This window comes from Nicotiana tabacum, chromosome 8 (assembly GCF_000715075.1).
Source record: "Nicotiana tabacum cultivar K326 chromosome 8, ASM71507v2, whole genome shotgun sequence".
In the NCBI taxonomy this organism is placed as follows: domain Eukaryota; kingdom Viridiplantae; phylum Streptophyta; class Magnoliopsida; order Solanales; family Solanaceae; genus Nicotiana; species Nicotiana tabacum.
The window spans coordinates 70,220,669-70,244,326 of record NC_134087.1 but is presented as its reverse complement, the minus strand read 5'-3'; positions in this window follow the sequence as shown (position 1 = coordinate 70,244,326).

The following is a 23,658-nucleotide window of genomic DNA, read 5'->3' as shown; positions in this document are numbered from 1 at the left end:
TCTAATATATTAACAATACAAATGTCATACAATATTCATATAATAGTTTGTTTTAGCTTGTCTCAGTCTGTTTTTTCAATATTCAGATGTTGGTGACGCTGTTGTGGATGTGGATACTTCGGGCTTTGATGCCCAAGGTGAAAAAAAAGTAGTTACTCTTGATGATTTTGAGTTGCTTGCGACCCTTTCTCAAATTGTTCTGGTTGAAAAACAATTTGAAGAGCATTTAACCCCTGAAAAAAGGGAAGAGTGAAGATTCCTGAAAAGCATGCAAAGTCCCCATATACACAGGATTTCGACTCCGGTTGTAGCAGCTCCTTAGGTCCTCCTATTTTTCCAATCAAACATCCATTCACACATGTTATTGGAATAGTTGTTGACCCCAATTTGATAGAGGAATTTAGAGAATGGTTATACGATGGGACACATAAGAGATCTTCCAGGCTCCAATTCATATATGATTGCTTATTATAACCCAATTGTATCACAAGTTTCACAAACTTATTTTATAACTTGTATAGGCGAAAATCTCCTTATCGGGTGGAAGTGAACAAGCTTGAGAGGCCATTTCATTTGGGTGTTTCAAGGGTGGATATTGCATGGATAGACAAGAAAGAATGGTTACGCAGGGCAAGTATTGAATGACACGGTGCGTTGATATTTAACGATCACTCTTAGCTTTTGTATAATAAATGTATACAACTATTATTTCAGTTTATTTGCTTTGTAAATAACTAAACCATTCTTGTTTTTTGAAATTTTATCTTATGTTCAGCACATCAATGTTATTCTTTACTATCTAAGGAAGAGATATAAGTATGGCCCATCCAATAACATCAGGTTCATAACTACTAATTGTTGTTTCAAGACAAGGGTCGAACAAGTATATAATCTGTATGTGACTACTCAACAGGATAGTAGGGTAGTAAAGGTGGACGACACTGTAGCTGATTACATTCTAGGCTATCAGTTACTTGCCAATATTGCTTGGTCAGAAGTTGATTATGTGATAATACCCATTAATGTCAAGGATAAATTCCATTGGGTGTTGGGTGTATTCGACATATGCAAAAGGACCCTAATAGTGTATGACTCATTTGTTGCAGTTGGGAATAATAATACAATTCATCAGCTTGTTAACAAGTTTTCAGTTGTTATCCCTCTTTTCCTCCAATGCTTAGACTTCTACGGGAAGCGGAATGGCATAAATTTCAACACCACCCCAACCTATATTGGAAAAAGTGTTTCAGAACCTTTGAAAGTTTCGTGGTTAGTTACCGAGATTCCACAGCAGAAGTTTGGCTCATTGTATGTATATTTAAACCATTAGTTTCAATACTAATGGAATTCCGTGCCATACAATTGTGTACATTTTAGCATGTGTTTATCTGCTACTTTAATGCTTGCAGAGACTGCGGGGTTTATGTTGCAGTATTTGCAGAGTACATCAGTATCGGGGAGTTTTCAATTTCAAATGTCAAAAATGATAAAATACAATTAACTGACAAAAGTTATACAATTGTAATACAAAAGTAAAGCCTTTTATCGCACTGAATAATTGACATAAACCCACTTACTTAAAGCATCAAGCGAAATTAACCCGCTTACCAAACAAAAATTAAATACAATAACCCGGAATACATACATTTCTTTGAATGTTAATATTATATTTGTATATTTGTCAAAAGTAATTACCTGTTTTTTCCCCCTGAATTGGAATTTGTTCATAACTGCATAACGCTTCATCGCACTGACAATCGTATATTTGTCTAGGTAAATCTGACCGACCTCAATACTTTTAGGTAGTGTGTCTGCTATTATTAAACACTTACAACCACCATTGTCATCACATTGATCCACCTCAAACAAATTTACTTTCTCAGAAACACTGCAGAATGTATCACCATTGTATGGTAATTGTATCAGGCTATTCTGTGCATTTTCGAAGGACTCTGCAATGATATTATCGTCTGTCGTATTCCAGTCCAACGCGAATTCCTTCAGTGTTATACATAATGGATACATTCCGAACTCCTTGTAGTTCCTTTTCGTCTCTATATACACTCGTAGCCCCATATCATTGTGAATTTTCATGGGAGGGCACCTGTCATTGACTATATATTTGATCTCCATTATTTTAACAGAGGTATCTATAGATAATTGCCGAGCAATGACTGAAATTAACTCATCGTAGCTTGACTCTATGTTGATTGCAACTCCGTCGACATTGAAATCTACATATCGGCCAGTAACATCCCATCGGCCTGAGTGTTGAAGCATGATTGCCATAGTCTCCATTTGAAGACCAGGCTTTGAATTAGACTCGACGTCAAACTTCAAACTTGTATCACAGTGACAGAGATTTTTCTTCTCCAGACTAATTTTGTTCATCAGATGCAGCAGAACAATAATTTAATCTATTCTATTCAGATTTTACGCAGCTCTGTTTATGGTAGGAAAAAGAAGAGATGGAGATTATGGGTGGAGATTGAGGGATTTTGAGGTAGATGAATTCCAGATACCTCGCTCGTAACTGAATGCGTTTGTTATGATAGTATTAAAAACGTACGGGCTTGGAAAGTTAATATACTAATTATATAAAAATGTTAAAGAAAGTATGGTATTTGGGGAAAACTACTAAACCTAGAGAAAATTGGTAATATAGTCTTTATTATAGTATTACTACGAAAAAATCCTTTTTTTTAATCTTTCAAAATTAGTTGCAAAACCGCGTCAAAACATCCAACTCACCAAACACAAATTTCCTTAGTTGAAGTTAAAATGAAAGTCCAGCGAAACTTATATCGTTTCGATTAATAATTAAGCTGGTAATCGATCCCTTGGAGATGGAGAAAGGGAAAGAAAACAGTAAACTCATTTGGAATATGATAAGAAAAGTTTAGGACTACGTATCTTTCAATATGCCCCAAAATTGTTTGTTAAAGTGGCATTGCCACATTGACCTTTTACCGAAAATGTTTTTTTTTGTTCTATGTAATGCTAAGGCTGACAGCTATGCTCCATTGATGTAGATAGCCATGCCATTACAGACAGTGACATAGTCAAAAATTTATGTAAGAAGATACAAAAAAATAAATAAAAGTAAATTTCGAACTCCTTTTGCAACTACACTAGTATCTACTCTTGTGCCAAGGGATTTCATCAGTTTTTATATATATATATATATATATATATATATATATATATATCACAAAAAAATTTCAATTTTTGATCTATTTAATTACTATAATCAAAACCTCAGTTTTGATTCAATTGAACCCTTTTAAATATAAACTATAAAACAAACTTCACATTTACCCGCGACCTTACATTTACTTCAGATCATCCAAACATGAATGAGAGGAGAGAATGACAATGAGGATACGGGTAACTTGGTTCTTGATGGAGAAAATGCACAATATAGGATGGCAATTTGGACCATAAGTAAAGCAGAAAATTACACCCGATAACCTTAAAAACGGATGATCTTGATTTTTTGACCCATGGACAAACATTTATAGTCAGAAGTCAAAAGTTTTACCTGGAACAAAACTTGTTAAACTTGAAGTATTGCCTGTGAGGCAAACTGGGTCAAAAAGTCAAGATCACTCACTTCCAATGCAATTTTTGTAAATAAAGTCCCGGGGACCTGTTCAGTGGCAGCCCATTTCCAAGAATATACTAATGGGCCGCAACATTACATTAGGAGTTCCATTATGTTGAGTGTTAGACAAAAACATAGGGAGAAATTCAAAAATAGTCAGATTTATAAGTGGTCGTTCAAAAATAGCCCAATTTTAAAAGTAATCAAAATTTATCCACTTTTCATGTAAAGATAAATCTGAACGAAAATACTCTTCAAAATCCGAAAAAATACTCCAGCATAATTTACTGGAGTTCCAATATATTATACTGGAACTCCAGTCTAATATACTGGAGTTCCAGTATAATATACCGGTTAAACATAATATACTGGAGTTTGGAGCACCGGTGCTCCAGTCTCCAGTATATTATGCTGGAGCCAACAAAGTATATCGGTCCAGCATAATATGCTGAAAGTTCATACACAGGTGCACCGAACTCCAGTATATTATGCTGGACCGGTCTCTGTTGCAGCAAAATAGTGGCTATTTTTCATTGACTTGGTAAACGCTGGTTATTTTTGAATGACCAGTCCGAAAACTGGCTAGACCGTGCTATTTTTACCAAAAACATTAGCGTTGGGTTAGGGCTTCCTGGGCTAACGCAAATTAATCCGCTTCTGTAGATCTGTGTTCTATCCAGTTAAACGCAAATATTTGGGGAGAAATTCAAAAAAAGCCAGATTTACAAGTTGTCATTCAAAAATAGCCACAGTTTCAAAAGTAATCGAAATTTAGCCACTTTTCATATAAAGATAAATCTGAACGAAAATACTCTTCAAAATCTGGAAAAATACTCCAGCATAATATACTGGAGTTCCAGTATAATATACTAGTCCAGCATAATATATTGGAGTTTGGAGTACCGGTGCTCCAGTCTCCAGTATATTATACTGGAGCCAGCAAAGTATACCGGTCCAGCATAATATACTGGAAGTTCATACCCAGGTGCACCGAACTCCAGTATATTATGCTGGACCGGTCTCTGTTGCAGCAAAATAGTGACTATTTTTCATTGACTTGGCAAACGCTGACTATTTTTGAATAACCAGTCCGAAAACTGGCTAACCATGCCATTTTAACAAATATTTGAAATAAAACAATACTTCTTAATCCTTAACAAAAAGATCAAAGGAGATGTGTGTCATATTAATAACATACAAACTAATGAATTATGAAACCAACTTATTAGGTAAATAACTGTGGATGCTAAAACCCACCAGTTAATTATACAGGTACCGACACTATTTGGATTGAGATTAAAGTGATCATAAACGAAATAAATGCAATAAATAAAGGACAGTATGAGAATTTATCTAAATATAATATCAGAGGAAATAGAAAAAAGAAATTAACCATCTAGTGTATTTAAAATGGCTTGGTCATGTATGCATGAAGAGGCATTGAAAATTGAAGGAAATGAACACTTTTTTTAACAAGAAAAGTTTAATAACGAAAAATGATCATTGTAACAGTGGTTTGCTCCACATATAGGGTATATGTGTTAAGTGATTTCTAGCCAACCCCAAGGGTTTTCTATTCTTCCTTTCTTAATTCAAGCCGGCTAGGGAATATATAGGAATGTAAAAGAGGACAAAATATAAATTCGAGAAAAAATTTAACAATTTGATTAACCATAGAAAAATCAGCTTCAGCTGATGTGGTGAAGGGTCCAAAGGGACAAGGGCAGAAATCTCAATTAGTCCCCTCTTAATCTTTCCCAACCCTAACACTTCTCAATCCTCCACAATATTCAACCTAAGTGAATTTGTTCATTAATAATGGAATCTGAAAGCTCATCAACTTTTCGGACAGCTCGATCGAGCGAGCTAGTAAAATGTTTATGAAAAAGCTTAATTAGTTTTTCTCAACATATGGGAGTATATATATATGTATACACACAAAACGTAAAAAGTGTTTTTGCGTGTGTATGTATATGCTTATTATTTGCAAGTTATTGTGTTTGTTATTTGCTTCTTATTTGAATTATCAAGGACTCATTTAAGCCCTAATACAGACGTCATTATTCTTAGTGGATATATATTCCGATCTTCTATGACCCTTGTTATACTTATTTTGCATTCACCTGAGTGCAATTATCTTTGGAATTAAGTAAGTTCAAGATTCATTTGTGCCCTAATGCATGTCATTTCACCAAATGGCACTTCTCTTTAGACTAAGGTTATTCAGGTTTCATTTTAGCCCTAATGCATGCCGTATCCGTACATGATGGATATTTATTTTACTCTTCATTCTCAATTGATTTTACGAAGAATAGTCTGATTCAAAAGTCTAATTCTTTATTTTGATATCACAATCTCTATATAACAAGCCATGTATTGTTATTTAATACAAAATAATGATTCTTGTATTGTTATTCATACCACATTAATTGTTGTGTTATTATGCTACATAACTACTGTACATCATGTGAATCAAACAACTTTCGAGCTATCATCAATAAGTTAAGTGTTACTTTTTCCGAGCTAGATTATCCCATTTCTAGCATCATAATCACTTGCAAGTATCAGCTTCCTTAACAAATGAGCGTAAATTTTCTAAGAATATTATGATGAGCATGCAATTCATTAGCTCTCCCTTCCCTCATGCACTACTCTCTTTACTTACAAGGAGAAAAGGATATTACAGAATACTCATAGTGAAAAGGTTTTATACGTTCGCTTTTTTTTCTTCTTAAATAAAACGATATATCCAAACTATTGTTTAGCTGTAAAATGACACAGTTAAATTTATACATGGTTTATAGACAAGCGAATCGATTTGATTCCAATATGATAAATAAATTAAATAAAATGCAGGACCTAACGTTGAAATCGAGATGAGATAGCAGACAACTTGATTCCAGGAGCAAAGTTTTCGGAGGTAGTAATAATAACAATAAGCGAGAAATAAAATGTTATTGAGCTTAGAATAATATGTATAACATAAGTTTGTCAGAAAATTTGTGTCCATACAATAGTTGTTGAAATCCCTATTTATAGTGGCACCTAGGGAACAAGGTCCTAGGATCAAGCCGCTCTTAAATGACAATTATGGGGACCATTGAAGAATGTGTAACGACATGTTATGAATGCCATATTCTCTATAATGGATTATGTATTTAATGTTGTAGAATATTTTTCATTGAATACTATTGGGTGACAGACATTCATTTGCCTTCATTAGCAACATTCCCTTCGAGGGCTTCCCGATGCCAACCAAGATTGTTACCTCCGGTCTTGACTTCCACCTGTCTCGCTTTTCATCTATCTCTGATTCTATGTGTCGCTCTATTATACGAGCATTTAATATAAACTCAATCGGTATGCCCATAACACTCCCGGTAGCTCTTCGGACCATTTGTCTTTGGCTTCTTCCAATCTCTTTTTGAGATTTTTGAATAATTACTTTGTTCGTCGATTCCGCCTGTTCATTTGCGCTCAAATAGTATGGCGATGATGTGATTCTTTTAATTTTTAGGTCTTCAAGGAATTTTGCGACCTTTGCGCCTTTAAATTGTGGCATGTTATCGCAAGCTATCTCTTTTGGTATCCCGAACCTGCAAATTATGTTTTCCCACAGGAAATCGACAACTTTGCGCTCACTAATTTTCTGGTACGGACATGCTTCAACCCACTTAGAAAAGCAGTCAGTTAAAATCAAAAGAAATTTTACCTTACCGAGAGCTAGTGGCAGCGAACCGACTATCTCCATCTCCCATTTTATGAATGGCCAGGGCGACAAAATCGAGTGCAATAGCTCTGCCGGTTAATGTACCAATGGTGCGTGGCGTTGACACTTATCGTATTTTTGAACATAAGCCTTAGTATCTTGTTCCATTCGGAGCCAGTAGAATCCTGCCCTAATTACCTTTAATACCAAGGAACCTGCACCCGCGTGATTTTTGCAGATCCCTTCCTGAACTTCTCTCATGACGTAGTTAGATTTGGAGGCTCCCAAGTCCCAAACATCAGGCCAACAGGCCTTGGAAAGATCTTCTATACAATTGACCTCCCTTGAAGTTGTATCGAGCTGCTTTAGTGCGCAGCGCCCGGGATACCTTGGGATCATCGGGTAGTTTTCCGTGCTCGATATAGTCAATGATCTCATTCCTCCGGTCCCAGACCAAATTAGTCGCGTTTACTTTATAATAGCCGCCCACATCAATACCAAATGCATAAGCTATACCACCGTACCAGAGTCTGACCCCTTTATTTCCGTTGAAGAGCCTAGATTGGCTAGTGCGTCTGCTTCGGCGTTTTCCTCCCTCGGAATATGGGTTATTGAATATTCTCTGAATTGTGAAAGTAGATCCTGGACTTTCACTACATGTTGTTGCATGCGTTCTTCTTTGGCGTCGAAGATTCCGTAAACTTGATTTACTACTAGCTGGGGATCACATTTGATTTTTATGACTTCAGGATCTAGTCCCCGGGCCAACTGGAATCCTACAATCAAGGCCTCATACTCCGCTTTATTGTTAGTCAAGGAAACAGTCCTTATGGCATGCCTTAGGGTTTCTCTCGAAGGCGTGATTAATACTACTCTGAGACCGAACCCTTTTACGTAGGAAGCTCTGCCCGTGAACAAGGTCCAGACTCCTGATGTCGACTCTGACACCATCATCGCTTCTTTGGTAGCCAAAGGAAGTAGTCTAGGACGAAAATCAGCCACAAAGTCGGTCAAAACTTGTGACTTGATCGCAGTCCTAGGTTTATACTCTATGTCAAATTCACTCATTTCGACTACCCACTTGGCCAGTCGACTTGGAAGTTCAAGTTTGTGAAGGATATTCCGCAGGGGAAAGGTTGTCACCATGGCTATCAGGTGATATTGAAAATAAGGCCTAAGTTTTCGAGCGGTGACTATGACAGCTAAGCCTAATTTTTTGAGGTGTGGGTAGTGAGTTTCTGCTCCCGTTAAATTTTTACTAACATAGTAAATAGGAGATTGCGTACCTTCGTCTTCACGGACTAAAACAACACTTACTGCCTTCCTCAGGTTTCGATAGTAAGAGAGGGCTTGATAAATACCTTTTCAAATCTTTGAGAGCCTGTTGGAATTCTGGAGTCCATTCGAAATTGTTCTTCTTCTTCAGAAGCGAGAAGAAGTGATGACACTTCTCTGAAGACCGGGAAATGAACCTGCTTAAAGCAGTCAGTCTTCCTATCAACCTCTTGACCTCTTTCACATTTGATAACTGGTCGGGAATGTCTTTGATGGCTTTAATTTTATCGAAATTGACTTCGGTCCCCCTTTGTGACACCAGGAACCCTAAGAACTTACCGGAGCTGACTCTGAATGCACATTTCTCGGGGTTAAACTTCATATTGTGTTTTCTTAATATGTCAAAGGTTTCTTGGAGGTGTTTCAGATGATGACCTGCATTCAAAGACTTAACCAGCATATCATACATATATACCTCCATCATTTTCCCCTATTTGCTTCTCAAATATTTTGTTTACAAGCCTTTGATAAGTGGCTCCGGCGTTCTTAAGCCCGAAAGGCATCACATTATAGCAATATTTGATCCTTCGGGTTCATTTTTGATTTGGTTGTACCCGAAATAGGCATCGAGGAAACTCATCAACTCGTGCCCAGCCGTTGCATCAATCATTTGATCAATGTTTGGCAATGGGAACGAGTCTTTTAGACACACCTTATTCAAATCCTTATAATCTATGCTTTGTTATTCTTTTTTGAAACTACTACTATGTTAGCTAGACAGTCAAGATACTTTTCCTCCCGGATTGAACCGCTATCAAGCAAATGAGTTACCTCTTCTTTGACGAATTTGTTTATGACCTCGACATTAGGACATTTTTTCTGTCTTACCGGAGAGATTTGGGATCCAAGCTTAGTTTATGCACGGCCACTTCTAGTGGAATACCTATCATATTCGCATGCGACCACGCAAAACAGTCAACGTTAAACTTAAGAAATTTAATAAATCCTGACCTGAGCTCGAGGTTTAGTTCTGTCCCCAAGTGGAACTTTCTTTCAATAATTTCTCAAACAATGCCACTTGCTCAAGTTCTTCCGTTGTGGATTTGGTTGTATCCGTCTCTTCTGGTACCTGAAAATATCTTGGTACCTGATAGGATTCCGACAACTCCTTCCCTCTATTGACTTTGTTCGGATCAGGAGCGGGCGCCGACTCCTATAATTGCTATACCGCATGCTCCTTACCTTTTCTGCTGGAAATTGAGATTACGTTCATCTCCCTTACTGCCTGTTGGTCTCCTCTTATTTGTTTAATTTCCTCCGGAGTTGGGAATTTCAGAAATTGATGGTATGTTTACGGCACAACCTTCATCTCTTGTAGCCATGGTCTCCCAAGAATAATATTGTAGTCTATATTTCCGCCTACTACTTCAAAGAGGGTTGTCTTCATTACCCTTTCGGCATTCGTAACCAGCAGAATAACCCCTTGGGTTGTTACGTTTGCTAAATTGAACCCGGCTAGGAGCTTTATGGCTAGAATGATATTTCTGGTCAGCTTGGCTTGTTCCAGCACTCTCCATTGGATAATATTGGATGAACTTCCTAGGTCTACCAAAACATGTTTGATTTTAAAATCTAAAACATTAAGAGGGATTACCAGGGCATCATTGTGCGGTAGTAAGAGTCCATCTGTGTCTTCCTCCATGAAGGTGATGTCGTCCTCGGCGACTTCACGGAGTCTTTTGCTATGGGTCACCGATACCTTTTGTCTTTTTTGCTGCCGAGAAAGTTACACTATTAATATTGTTCCTTTCGAAAATCATGTTGATCTTTAAGCAAGGGGGATCTTCTCCTGTTTTTGAGGGTTCCGCATTACCGGTTACGACCGTAGTTATTCGTAGCCTGATCGCTTAAGAATTCTATGAGATGTCCACAGCAGAGTTGCCACCTACTCGTGCAAATGATGGCAATCCCTTATCCGATGATTGTTAGTCCCATGATACTCGCATATTAGGATAACTTTGACTGGGATCGAATCTCATCGGCCTTGGGAATCGAGCTTCTTTTATGTTTCTCATTGCTGAAACCAGTTCCACTACGCTAATATTGAAATTGTACTCGGATAGCCTGGGTAAGTGGAGTCCCGAGAGCCCGATAGTTCTTTGTCTTGCAACGATCTATAGTTCCGGCCACGATCAACCCTTCTATTGGTAGCAAATCTATCCGCCGACTGGAAACCTCCGCCACGTCCTTTAGCTCTTTTGTAGGGCAAAAACCAACCATTGAAGGATCGTCGGTCTTTGTCAAAATCGTCCTTCAATTTTTCTTTATTTTTCTCTCGATCCCGACCCTTGGTTGATGCGAGGAAATCCAGTTGGTCGTCCTCAATTCCTATCTTCGACTCGTAATAGTTGTAAACATCTGCCCACGTCACTGCCTGGAACTCAAGCAGGCTTTCTTTTAATTTTCGGGAAGCGTTGGAACTCCTCAGATGCAACCCTTTACTAAATGCCTTTGCTGCCCACTCATCCAGCTCGGCCGATAGCAACATCATCTCCTTCTGAAATCTAGTCACAAACTCTCGTAGTAATTCAGACTCTCCTTGTGAAATTCTGAATATGTCGGGCTTGTACCTTCTTGGCCCCGGCATAAGCCTTGATAAAAGAATCTGTGAGCATTTTGAAGGAATCTATTGAGTGCTCGAGCAAAAGTGAATACCACGTCAGGGCCCCTTTTGTGAGGGTCTTCCCGAACTTCTTCAACAAAACTGATTCAATCTCGTGCGGAGCTAAGTCATTTTCTTTCACCGCATCTGGCATCTTGAACTGCTTCGGGATTAATTCCTGTGTCGTGCTTGGTTCAAACAATAATTGAGTATATTTCTTTAACTTTGGTACATTCAACATCGGTGGTGCGTCCGGAATTTGATCCATCCGGGTATTTATTTCCCCCATAAACTGTATAAGCTCGGTTTTAAAGGGATCAATCTTATTGTTGCTACCAGGTCCGCCGTAGTTCCCCCCGGCCTTGTCGAATCCGACTTCACCCCTCGGGGTGTTGTTATCAACCCATTGTGTTGTTTGATTTGACGAAGCAACTGGACCTCTTCCATTCGCGTTGTTGGAAGTGCTCGGGAGCGCATGCTCCAACTCCGTCATAACCTGATCTTATCGTGAGAGGTGGCCCATAATAGCCCTTTGTCGCTCCCTTAAGATTTTCACTATTTCCACATCGTTCTCGTCTTCAACATTATTAGGAGTTGCATCCCGAACGTGCTGTGGATACTGTACGCCATGGACCTGAGTGGCTACACCCTCCTCGTTACGGGCATCGCTGATTTGATCTTCGTGTTGAGGCTGATTTTCTTGGGCCTCAATGTTGTGCGTGTTGTTGACATCGTTATCTATCATTTTTTATGATTTTTCGCTAAGAGACAAAGAATTTAAACAGGTTAGTAATAGATGCAAGGATCAACCCAATTACACAACTATCTAAGTCCCACGATGGGAGTCAAACTGTTTACCTGTATAACGGTGCAGTCGAATTTATACGTGGTTTATAGACAAGCGAAACGATTTGATCCCAAAATGATAAATAAATAAAATAAAATGCAGATATCATTGAAACCGAGATGGATAACAGACAGCTTGGTTCCGGGAATAGAGCTTACGGAGGCACTAATAATAACAATAAGCGAGAAACAAAATGTTATTGATCTTAGAATAATGTGTATAGCATAAGTTTGTCAAAAAATTCGTGTCCTTATAGTGGTTGTTGCAATCCCCATTTATAGTGAATGACACCTAGGGAACAAGGTCCTAGGATCAAGCCACTCTTAAATGACAATTATGGGGACTATTGAAGAATGCGTAACGGTAGGCTATGAATGTCATATTCTATCTAACGGATTATATATTTAATATTGTAGGATATTCTTCATTGAATGCTATCGGGTGACAGACATTCGTTTGTCTTCGTGAGCAACATTCCCTTCGGGGGCTTCCCAGTGCCAACCAAGATTGCTGCCTCTGGTCTTGACTTCCACCTGTCTCGCTTTTCATCTATCTCTAATCCACGTGTCACTCTATTATACGAGCATTTAATATGAACTGATTTTACCCTATATATATTGACATGTGGTGTTAGGAGGTTTGACATTGAGCCTTACCTTATTTATTAAAGAGTGTTCGCATTCTGCAATCATTTTCGGCGATTCATCTTCACATGCCGACAAACGTTGATGGTCTTAAAATGAGTTCCTACTTCCCTAGCTTATCCCATCTTCTAGTTTCATCATATCTTACAAGGTTGTATGTCAATTGTCAAGTCGGAATATTGCCTCAGCATTTTATGCGACACAAAAGAGAAAAAGTAAATAGGTATTGATATATGCTTATAATTGGGATTTCTTATGGATACTATTTTTCTTAGACGTAAGTAAATTTTAAGTAGATGGATTGAAAATAGGGAAAAAGAAAACGGAAATTAAACTGAAATGTCATGTTTTGACGTTTGCCTCTTGACTTGTTAAGGTTCTTCCTTTTTATATATTAACAAAAGTGTATATAATATTGTAAACCTGAACTTGAATTGGATGATCACAAAGAATTAGCAATTGACGTTTCTAGTGTGTAGAGCTTCATTTTTTGAAGATACCACGAGTGGTATTCTTCACTTTTTGTAGCTTGTGTTTCAGTCATGTTAGTATTCAATAATTTCTAGGAGTCTTTTAGTAAAAAATATAGAGAACTTTTAGTATTTTTATTTTTAATTTTATTTTGCTTTATATTGAATTGAGATGAGCTTCAATGGAACGATATGAATAATGAATATTCATATAACTGACCCCAAACCAATTTATTCGGGATTAAAGCATTGTTGTTCCAATTTTCTTGATTATTCCTCCTAGTACCAGTTGCAGCTGGCCAAGAAACCTACTTTTTTTTTGTGATGGTCGAAAATGAGATGCCCTTGCTTTTATCTGAACATGATAGGACCTTGTGAAATGAACTTCAGTAATAACTGGCTATCAATTGGCTCAATGAAAAGATAAATACTGTAGAACCTATCTTGGTGGATTGGCATATATAATAAGGATTAAATGTGAAAGATTTTGAAGGTGAAACCTTTTGTGTCTCGAGCAGTTTTTCGTTTCTTATACTTCAAGTGATTTTATGTTCGATTTATTTGTTCTTATAAGCATGAATGTCAAAGTACTTATCTAGAAGATGTTATTATCATAGCACGTAAAAAATCAATATAATGGTCCAGCTTTTTGGCAAATGGATAGTTAATATATATATGATCCTGTTCCTTCTTTTCCTTGGTTCTGTTGAAACTATCAATTCCTTATGGCTCTCGAAGCTGTTTGATTTCTCAGTGACTTGTAAGTTGAAGGACTTTCATTTCTGAGCTGCAAATTCAATTGAATTGTATAGAAGGAAATTATATTGAAAGTGTAACTAATAATGTATCTCTTGTAAATATATTTTCAATTGGTGCGTCCGCGTGAGATTATTTTTACTAATTTTATTATAATCATCTCTATTTTACCACGTATAAGTGTACTCAGCACCTGCAGAAACACCTTTATTAACAAAACAAAATGATACTATATACTGTACCACTATACATCTAAAAAGACTAATTTGATTTCAGGGAAAATGGCCAAATATACCATCCTACTTTCGGATATTGTCTATATTTAACCTCCGTTATACTATCCGACTAAATTTATCCTTACCGTTATACTATCTGGCCAAATTTAGCCCTACCATCAACAAACTTTTAAAATTACCCTTGATCTATTAGGTAATCCAAAATCTCACAGTTTCCTTTTATTTAAATCACTTATTGTTCTTCTTGGTCCACTATTTTCTGAAATTACTATTGATGTGAATGTTACTATACAAATTATTCATGGATATTTTTAATTACCATTGCACCCACTTTTTTTCTTGTGATAATGGGTTTGGAATTAGTTTAAAATTTTATTTATTTTTCAATCACATACACACCGTAGAATTCAGTGGGTTTATTTATTATGTATTATATGCAGCTGCTCATCATGTATGCACATGTATATTCGAATATATTTTGTTATTGTCTGGTTAGTATAGATTTCGATCGACTAACTTAAGAGTGCACAATGCGTAAACATTTGATTAAAGCGAAGTTGAATTCGATAATATAAAGAGGAACTTCTAACTTCTATCACTAATACTTTCTATACCTTTAGTGCAACGAATTTATTAAAGTTAGAGTGTTGTAAATACTTTTGGAATTTGGATAAGCTACCTAATTTAGATTCTTTAATTTACTATACTTTGTTTACTAACCGCTGTATTATTTTAATATTTCTTTCTCTTATTTTTTTTCCAATTAAGAAAGCAGGTAGATACCAACTATTTCGAAAATAGTGGATCAAGAAGAAGAATAAGTAACTTAATTAAAATGATTTGAGAGATTCTGGGTCACCTTACCGGACTGAGGGGTAATTTTTAAAAAATTGCTGATGATAGGTCGGTTAGTATAACAATAGAAATAAATTTGGGCGAATAATATAACGGAGGTTAAATGTAGACAGTATTCAAAGAGGGGTAAGTTTGGACGTTTTTCCTCGATTTTATGTCCGAGATGCTTTAATATGAAATGTAAATAAATCCAAAAGAGTTGTCAAAAAATATCTTCTTGTAGTTTTGTTGGTCTGTTGGTCATACCCTCCTTTGTAAACTGAAAAGTGAGCATAGATCGATGAAATGACGAGAGAACATAGAAGACATGACGTTTGGAGGTTGGGAATTATTCAACTCTGTCCAAAACACTTTTGATGTTTTTTTTTTTTTGGACAAAAACCTCTTTTATACTGCTTAAAAAAAAATTACATAAATGAGTAAAATGTAGTACTATACTGCAAACTACGTTAACGGAAATTAGTCCGTTAAAGTAAAACGCAGTATGGTACTGTGTTTTACTTTAATTTTTTTTTTGTATTTCGCAGTACCATACTACATTTTAATTTAATTTTTTTTTTATAATTCGCAGTATAATACTGCGTTTTATAAAGTTGTTCGTAGTATTATACTACGTTTTACTTAAAACGCAGTATAATACTGCGAACAGCTTTATAAAATAAACCCCCTTCTTCTTCCTTGGACCACTGAACCGACTCCCCCCTCCTTTAAAAATTTCGTTTCTGCTGGTCCCCCCTCCCCCACCCCGCGACAAACTTAAAAAAAAAGAATCCGGCCCCACCCGTCACCTAAAGAGCAAGGAGTGTAGGTCCCACATACAAGACAAGCTTTGGATTCCTTCTTTCGGGTGCAAAAATTCGATTTCAATCAAATTCAAAAAACTTAAATCAAGGTATTTCGATTTTGTTTATGTCGAAACTCGTATAGTACATGCATATTTGTATTGTTTAATGTGTTTCCATGTTAATTTGTGTTTAAATTTGTATCTTGTTTATACCCGGATTGATTTATTAGCTTTGGTACAAAAAAATTGTTAAAATTTGATAAATTATTTGTATTGTTAAAAAATTAATATTATTTATTTTGTTTATTGTTCATATTTATATTTTATGTTAGTTGTTTTTATATGTAATATTGACCTTTTAGCGTAGTAAAATATAGAGCCTTTTAGTGTAGTAAAATATAGAGCCTTTTAGTGTAGTAAAATATAGAGCCTTTTAGTGTTGTAAAATATAGAGCCTTTTAGCGTAATAAAATGTAGAGCCTTTTAGCGTAGAGTCTATGTAGTTTAAGCCTGGAACCCATACATAATTATTCAGTCCAATTTTAAATATAATTAATTATTTAATTTATTAAGCTAACACACACAATTCTAAAAATGTTGAAATTAACACGCATAATAATTAAGGATAACTCGGTGCTACCGGGCCTCAAATATCGAGTCTGGAACCCATACATAATTATTCAGTCTAATTTTAAACATAATTAATTATTTAATTTATTAAGCTAACAGGCACAATTCTAAAAATATTGAAATTAACACGCTAATAATTAAGGATAACTCTGTGCTATCGGACCTCAAATATCGAGCCTGGAACCCGTACATAATTATTCAGTCCAATTTTAAACATAATTAATTATTTAATTTATTAAGCTAACACACACAATTCTAAAAATGTTGAAATTGACACGCATAATAATTAAGGATAACTCGGTGCTACCGGGTCTCAAATATCGAGCTTGGAACCCGTACATAATTATTCAGTCCAATTTTAAACATAATTAATTATTTAATTTATTAAGCTAACACACACAATTCTAAAAATGTTAAAATTAACACGCATAATAATTAAGGATAACTCGGTGCTACCGGGCCTCAAATATCGAGCCTGAAACCCATACATAATTATTCAGTACTTGAGGCCTCAATTTTATGAAAGCTTCGTCCCAGCCCATCTTTGAGGCCACTACATGCTTTGATGAGGACACCACAGATGCATATATTCAGGAGGCCGACAAGACCACGGTGGGAATATATTTTTTGACTTAACACGTACATACAAATATACTTTGTCACTTGCTAAGTTTAGTACTTGTTTTGTAGGTTGCTACCGCCCGACGGCCTATTCTTCTGATCCTGCCAGCTGTGGTGTTGATGCTGCTGCACATCCTCACATAAAGAGGCGGCTTGATGATGATGATCCAGATAGTGTACTCGGGCGACAGGGGATGCGACTCAGGCCAGCAGCAGCACTGAAGCACACAGGCTGCGGGACTCACTGATTTACTTAGATTTTTAGTTTTTGTAAATAGTGCATTATGTAAATAATGATAACAATTATCTTTTAACAATATTTTTATTTTAATTGCGTTTGAACAACAGTTTTACTTAAACAGTACACAAGAAACACAAACATTGCAAACGTAACACAAAACAAACAGTAGAACTAAAACCATCACTGCACAAAGGATAACTAAAACCAGCTTTTTCACATAGTTTTCATCTTTTTCAGAATGACAAGACAACTCCATAAAATGCAGTACTATACCACGCTTTATGTATTAAATTTTTCTGCAATAAACCAGCTTTTTTCACATGGTTTTCATCTTTTTCAGAACGACAAGACAACTCCATAAAACGCAGTACTATACCACGCTTTATGTATTAAATTTTTCTGCAATAAACCAGCTTTTTTCACATGGTTTTCATCTTTTTCAGAACGACAAGACAACTCCATAAAACGCAGTACTATACCACGCTTTATGTATTAAATTTTTCTGCAATAAACCAGCTTTTTTGACATGGTTTTCATCTTTTTCAGAACGACAAGACAACTCCATAAAACGCAGTACTATACCACGCTTTATGTATTTTGTCTCGCCTATAAATAACGGCATCATTGTAGTTATTTTGTGTGCTCAAAAATTAGTAAAAGCAAATATTTCATTAAAAGTAAGGTTTTTTTTACTAAAAGCAAATATTTCATTAAATGGCTCAACCTCTTCGTCCACCAAAGTGCAACTGTGGAAAAGAATGCTCGATGCAAAATTGTTGGGACGGTGGTAAAGTTGGACGCCGCTACTGGTGTTGTATGAACCAGTTATACAAGGTTCCCGGCGAACCTATTTGTGATTTTGAGGAATGGGTTGATGAACCATGTTATCAGGAATGCTACAGAGAACAACTGCAGTTTCTTCATAATATGTGTTTATGCCAACGGGACACAAAGAGAAAGCGATAGAATTATTGTAGAAATGAGGGCAAAACTGAAGGAGGTGGGAGAAGAAAAATGAAAAGCACAATAGAATTGTGAAACACAAAAGGAACGAAAAGAAAAATATAAACGGGAACTTGCGGAGGTGAAGGCGAAACTGAAAGAGGTAGAAGAAGAAAAAGAACGAATGGAAGAACGATTTAAGTGGTTGGAGCGGAGAATAAATGGCAACCGGAACTAAACATTGGCATGTATGTGTTTAGTGTATTTTTCATATTTCATGTATTTTTATTATGTTGGCCTGTTATGTTTGTGTTTGTGCTGTAGTAATGTTTTATTTATATTTTCCTACAATTAAACAACTTTTTCTTCACTTATTCCAAATTGTGGAACATAATTTTATTTGATATATATTGCAACATACACAAGTACAAACACGTATTACAAAAAACAATACCAAAATAAAAGACTAGGGGTATCCTTGATAGTTGGGTACATTCGACGAACTTGCACCAGGAGCCGGATTACCACCGCCACACACACCACCTGAAGGACATTTACGACGGCCGTGTCCTGTTTGCGAGCATATGCCACATTTACGCGCATAAACGGTGTCACCAACATTTATTTGGTTCCGTATACGCGTTTTCTTTTGCACTTGCAGCTTGCGCAAATAGTCCTTGTTACATACCATCTTAAAAGGTTCTGGCGGCCAATAATGCTCTGCACCTAATGGTTGCAACTTACTATACGTGTCTACGTATGCATCAATACTGTATTGCCTATCAATATAGTTTGTTGCCCCATATCCAACTTGTTGAAAGCACTTCAACGCATGTGCGCACGACATGTGGTAGATGGTCCATTTCCCACATGAACATAACCTTCTATTTTCATTCACCGTCTGTAGATTATTCCCACGGTGTTCGCGGATATCGGTCTTAACTTCAAAAATACCTCGTTCATGATCGTACTGAATAAATGAATGCCATTGTGCTCACCTCCTGGACCTTTCAAATCTTCTCATGGGTATTGGCATAAATTGAACACCCCTGTCCATCAATGCTGATGCAGCTGCATGCCCTTCAACAAACCTCTCCGCACTCTGTTTGAATGTCATGCGGACCATGGCAGTGACAGGCAGTCCACGGGCAGACTTCAACAAGTCGTTGAATGACTCCGACACGTTTGTAGTGAGGGATCCCCATCGTCTTCCGCCATCAGCATGTAATGTCCACATGTGAAGCTCATGCCCCATCAACCAAGTATAGGCTCGTGGTTCTAATTGACAGATCGCTTCCATGCGCCTCGTGAATTTTCACTGCTAGTGCTCAGTTGCAGCCATCCACATTAAGTCATGCAATGCCTTGTCAGGATATTTCTTCTGGAAATTGGCCTTCAGGTGACGCATACAGTAATGGTGGTATGCATATGGTTCCTGCCATTCAGGCAAGTGACGTACAGAACTTAAAATACCACCATGCCGATCAAGATATTAGACAAATACCTGAACGCTATTTGACAACGTGCTGCTTCAAGTGGTTCAAAAAAAGCGTCCATGTCTCTTCACTTTCGTTGGCACATATGGCAAAAGCTAGTGGAAATATTTTCCCGTTGGCATCTACTGCAACTGCAATCAAAAGCTTAATATCATACTTTCCATATACATGAGTACCGTCTATGGAAATAACAGGACGACAATGCACAAAACCATCAATTGCTGGTTTAAATGACCAGAACACATAGTTGAAAATATATTCGGGTATGTCCGGACTCCGCTCACGCCTCCATTCAACAACAGTCCCGGGGTTAAAGTGTTGCAGTACGGCCATGTACCTGGGCAGATTTGAAAAAGACTAATCCCAGGCCATGTACCGAGATATGCCTTTCTTTTGGTTATAGTACGACCATACTCCTGGTGGACGGCTGTAATACACTCTTTAATCTTGAACCTAATGGACACTTCCAAATATGGAATCAAGATAATAGAAATCAAGTCCACATCCAAGTTGAAGTGATTCTCATTGTATGTGTCCATTTCACATCTGTGCTCGCTAATAAATTTACCCACTTTCCACAAACCTGATTTCTTCTTGGTGGCACGCAACATCCAGTGACAACCCATAAAGTCTCTATGGCATACAACCTTGTATTTCTCCATAGTTGACTCACTTACCGTCATCTCACGACACTCTCTTATACTGTAGATTTTTACAGCCCTAATTAAGCGAGCTTTATCAGGGAAATACATGCCCTTTGTCAGAACAACTGGTCTAGACTCATCCCACATCGCTGACCGAAATTCATCATCATCCTTTATGAGGGCATCCACGTTCGGCATGCTTGGCAAATTATCAAGGTAGAGAATATTCCGCTCATGAAATGGCACGTGGGACTCGTACACTCTTGGTCTAGCGGGAGGTGGAGGAACATGCTCCCTCGTCAGCTCAGGTTCAACATTCACTTCCTCCTCCTCATCACCCTCATCATGGAAGGGTGTGTCATCCCCAGACTCATCCGCATTGTTGTCATAATCACTATCATCTTCCTGACTCTACGCATCTGCCAAATCACGAGTAAATACATTGTCTATGGGCAACTGTGTGAGGTTAAGAGCTTCAAGAATCTCATTTTCACTACACAAAAATAACAAAATGATAATATACCCAACTAGATAAATACTTTAGATACAGCTATATCACTTACTTACAAGTCGTACTGTCTTGACGTTTCATGATGGATATTTGCTTGTTGGTGATGACTCCCGGATGGACCACCGTGGTCTAATACTCCAGAATTACACATATTCCAACTAGGGGCGGGGTCATAACTTGTAAAATTCGTATCCGGATGGTACCCCTATGAAAAATATGAGTGTTAATACAAATCCAATTAAAACATAAAATAAACATCGCTAAAGCACCCACGGAATTGAAGTTTACCAGTCATCTTGTTGATTATATAAAGTCGAAAAATTATTTTGCGGCTGCTCATTCGCTGGTGGTGACAAGTTTAAATCAAGGCAAGCTCTTTCATCAGCAATCTGCCCGGCAAAAACTGCTCCAGAATAACCACCCGATAACTGGGGGTTATCCCTACTATGCACGCCCTTATTATTGGGAACGTCTTCCACCTTGACGTATATTTCCAATAATTTTATTACAATAAATTCCCTGTATTCATCCGAAATCCGCAAAAAATCTCTAAGAGTTTCATCATCCTCGATGTTAAACTCAGAATAATAAGCAAACTTCTGCGAAGTCACTGAATACGGAAATCTACCGGTTATTTTAAGGTTAACCGAACACCACCTCTCATTCATTTTTTTACGTAACAACGATTCCAATTTATAGTACTCCATAGTAAGCGGCAATTTAACATGACATTGTGGAGATGAGCTATACCTCACAGAGTTATTCTCCAACACAACCTCACCCCCCCCAATATAGTGAAACCCTTATTTTTGCCACTTCAGACATTATAAAAAAATGATTGATAAGAAGAAGAGAGAAGTATGAACGTAAGTTTGAAGATTGAATGAATTTTCATAAAATTGGAACGCCTTTAAATAAGGCAAGTCCGAATGTAAAACGCAGTACAATACTACATTTTATGTATTGAATTATTGTTATGTCAGTTCATTATTGGTGGGCCAAAAACCAGAGTAAAACGCAGTATAATACTGCGAACGGCTTTATAAAACGCAGTATTATACTGCGAATTACAAAAAAAATTAAATTAAAACGCAGTATGGTACTGCGAATTACAAAAAAAAATTTAAAGTAAAACGCAGACCATACTGCATTTTACTTTAACGGACTAATTTTCGTTAACGTAGTTCGCAGTATAGTACTGCGTTTTACTCATTTATGTAACTTTTTTTTAAGCAGTATAAAAGTGGTTTTTGTCCAAAAAAACATCAAAAGCGTTTTGGACTCTTATTCAACTTCTGTACTGTCTTCAGAAATCGTTGTCATGACATTTAAGTGATCAATGACAGAGGCCTATCACACTCACAAATTAGGTTGTCTTGACCCCTTTTCATTTCAATTCCCCCTCCAATATTAGGCTGACTTCTAGCCCGTTTGGCCAAGCTGCAAAAATCAGCTTATTTTGAGAAATTACTTTTTTCAAAAGTACTTTTGGTGAGAAGCAATTTGTGTTTGGCTAATTAGTTTGAAAAACACTTCTGAGCAGCAATTAGTGTTTGGCCAAGCTATAAAAACTGCTTCTAAGTGTATTTTTCTCAAAAGTGCTTCTCAAAAGAGTGCTTTTAGAGAGAAACTGTTTTTTTCTGCTTCTCCAAAACTGCTTCTGCTTCTCCTCAAAAGCATTTTTTTCCTTCCAGAAGCTTGGCCAAACACCTCAAATTGAGGCCAAAAGTGCTTTTGGCCAAAAAAAGCATTTTTGGTCAAAAATAAGCTTGGCCAAACAGGCTATTCAATTCCTTCGACTATGTATCACTTGCTCTTGTTGATTTGCAACTCCTTTTATTAGCCCTCCCTTAATTCTTCAAGATCTATTTGACTATTTCTTTCCCTGGGTTTTGTAAGCATGTCTTTTATGGATTTTTTTTAAAGGAGCAAAAAGAGTCTAAACAGAAAAAAGGGACATCGAATTGCTACCATCAGACCCATTATAAGTGCGAGTTGAGTCATAAGTTTATTTGATTTAGAAAGAATAGAATTTTTTTTGGAACTTGTAATTTTAAACATGTAGAAGATTGGTGAGCTAGTGCAAGTTGCTGCTGTAGAATACTGTTACATTAAGTCGTATTATTTGTACAGTGAGTTAGTTAGGTTGTTAACACTGTAGGAAGTCGGTTAATTCTACTGTAGGTGTTAGTGTATAAATAGCTCATGTACAGATACATTTCATTTCAGAAGAAGATAATGGAAGTTCTTCATTCCTCTCTGTAAAACTCCTCTCATCTTCTTCCCCAATTCATCCTCACAGTTGAAGCTTCCAGCTATGGATGTTATCATGGTATCAGAGTCTGCATCGCGAGTCTCCGACCACTAAATACTTTCAATTCTCTTCAATTTTGGAATTGAATCATCTCTACTTGCGCTGAGTTCAAAACTAGGGTTCTTTAATTTGAACTAACTTACTGCAAATTAGAGCAATTGTGCAATATCTCTGAGCTTATCTGCAATTTCTATGGCAATTGTCAAGGAAACCAGTATCACACCAGCCAGACTAACCACAAGAACTTCCGACGAGACAATTGTTCCCATTCGAGGCAATGTCTTCCCTACATTTGATCATAACCATCCTCTATATCTACAACCAACTGACACTCCAGGTAGCTCCTTAATCTCTCTTTAGTTTACTAGATCTGAGAACTATGCTATTTGGAGTAGAGCCATGAGAATTGGATTGTTA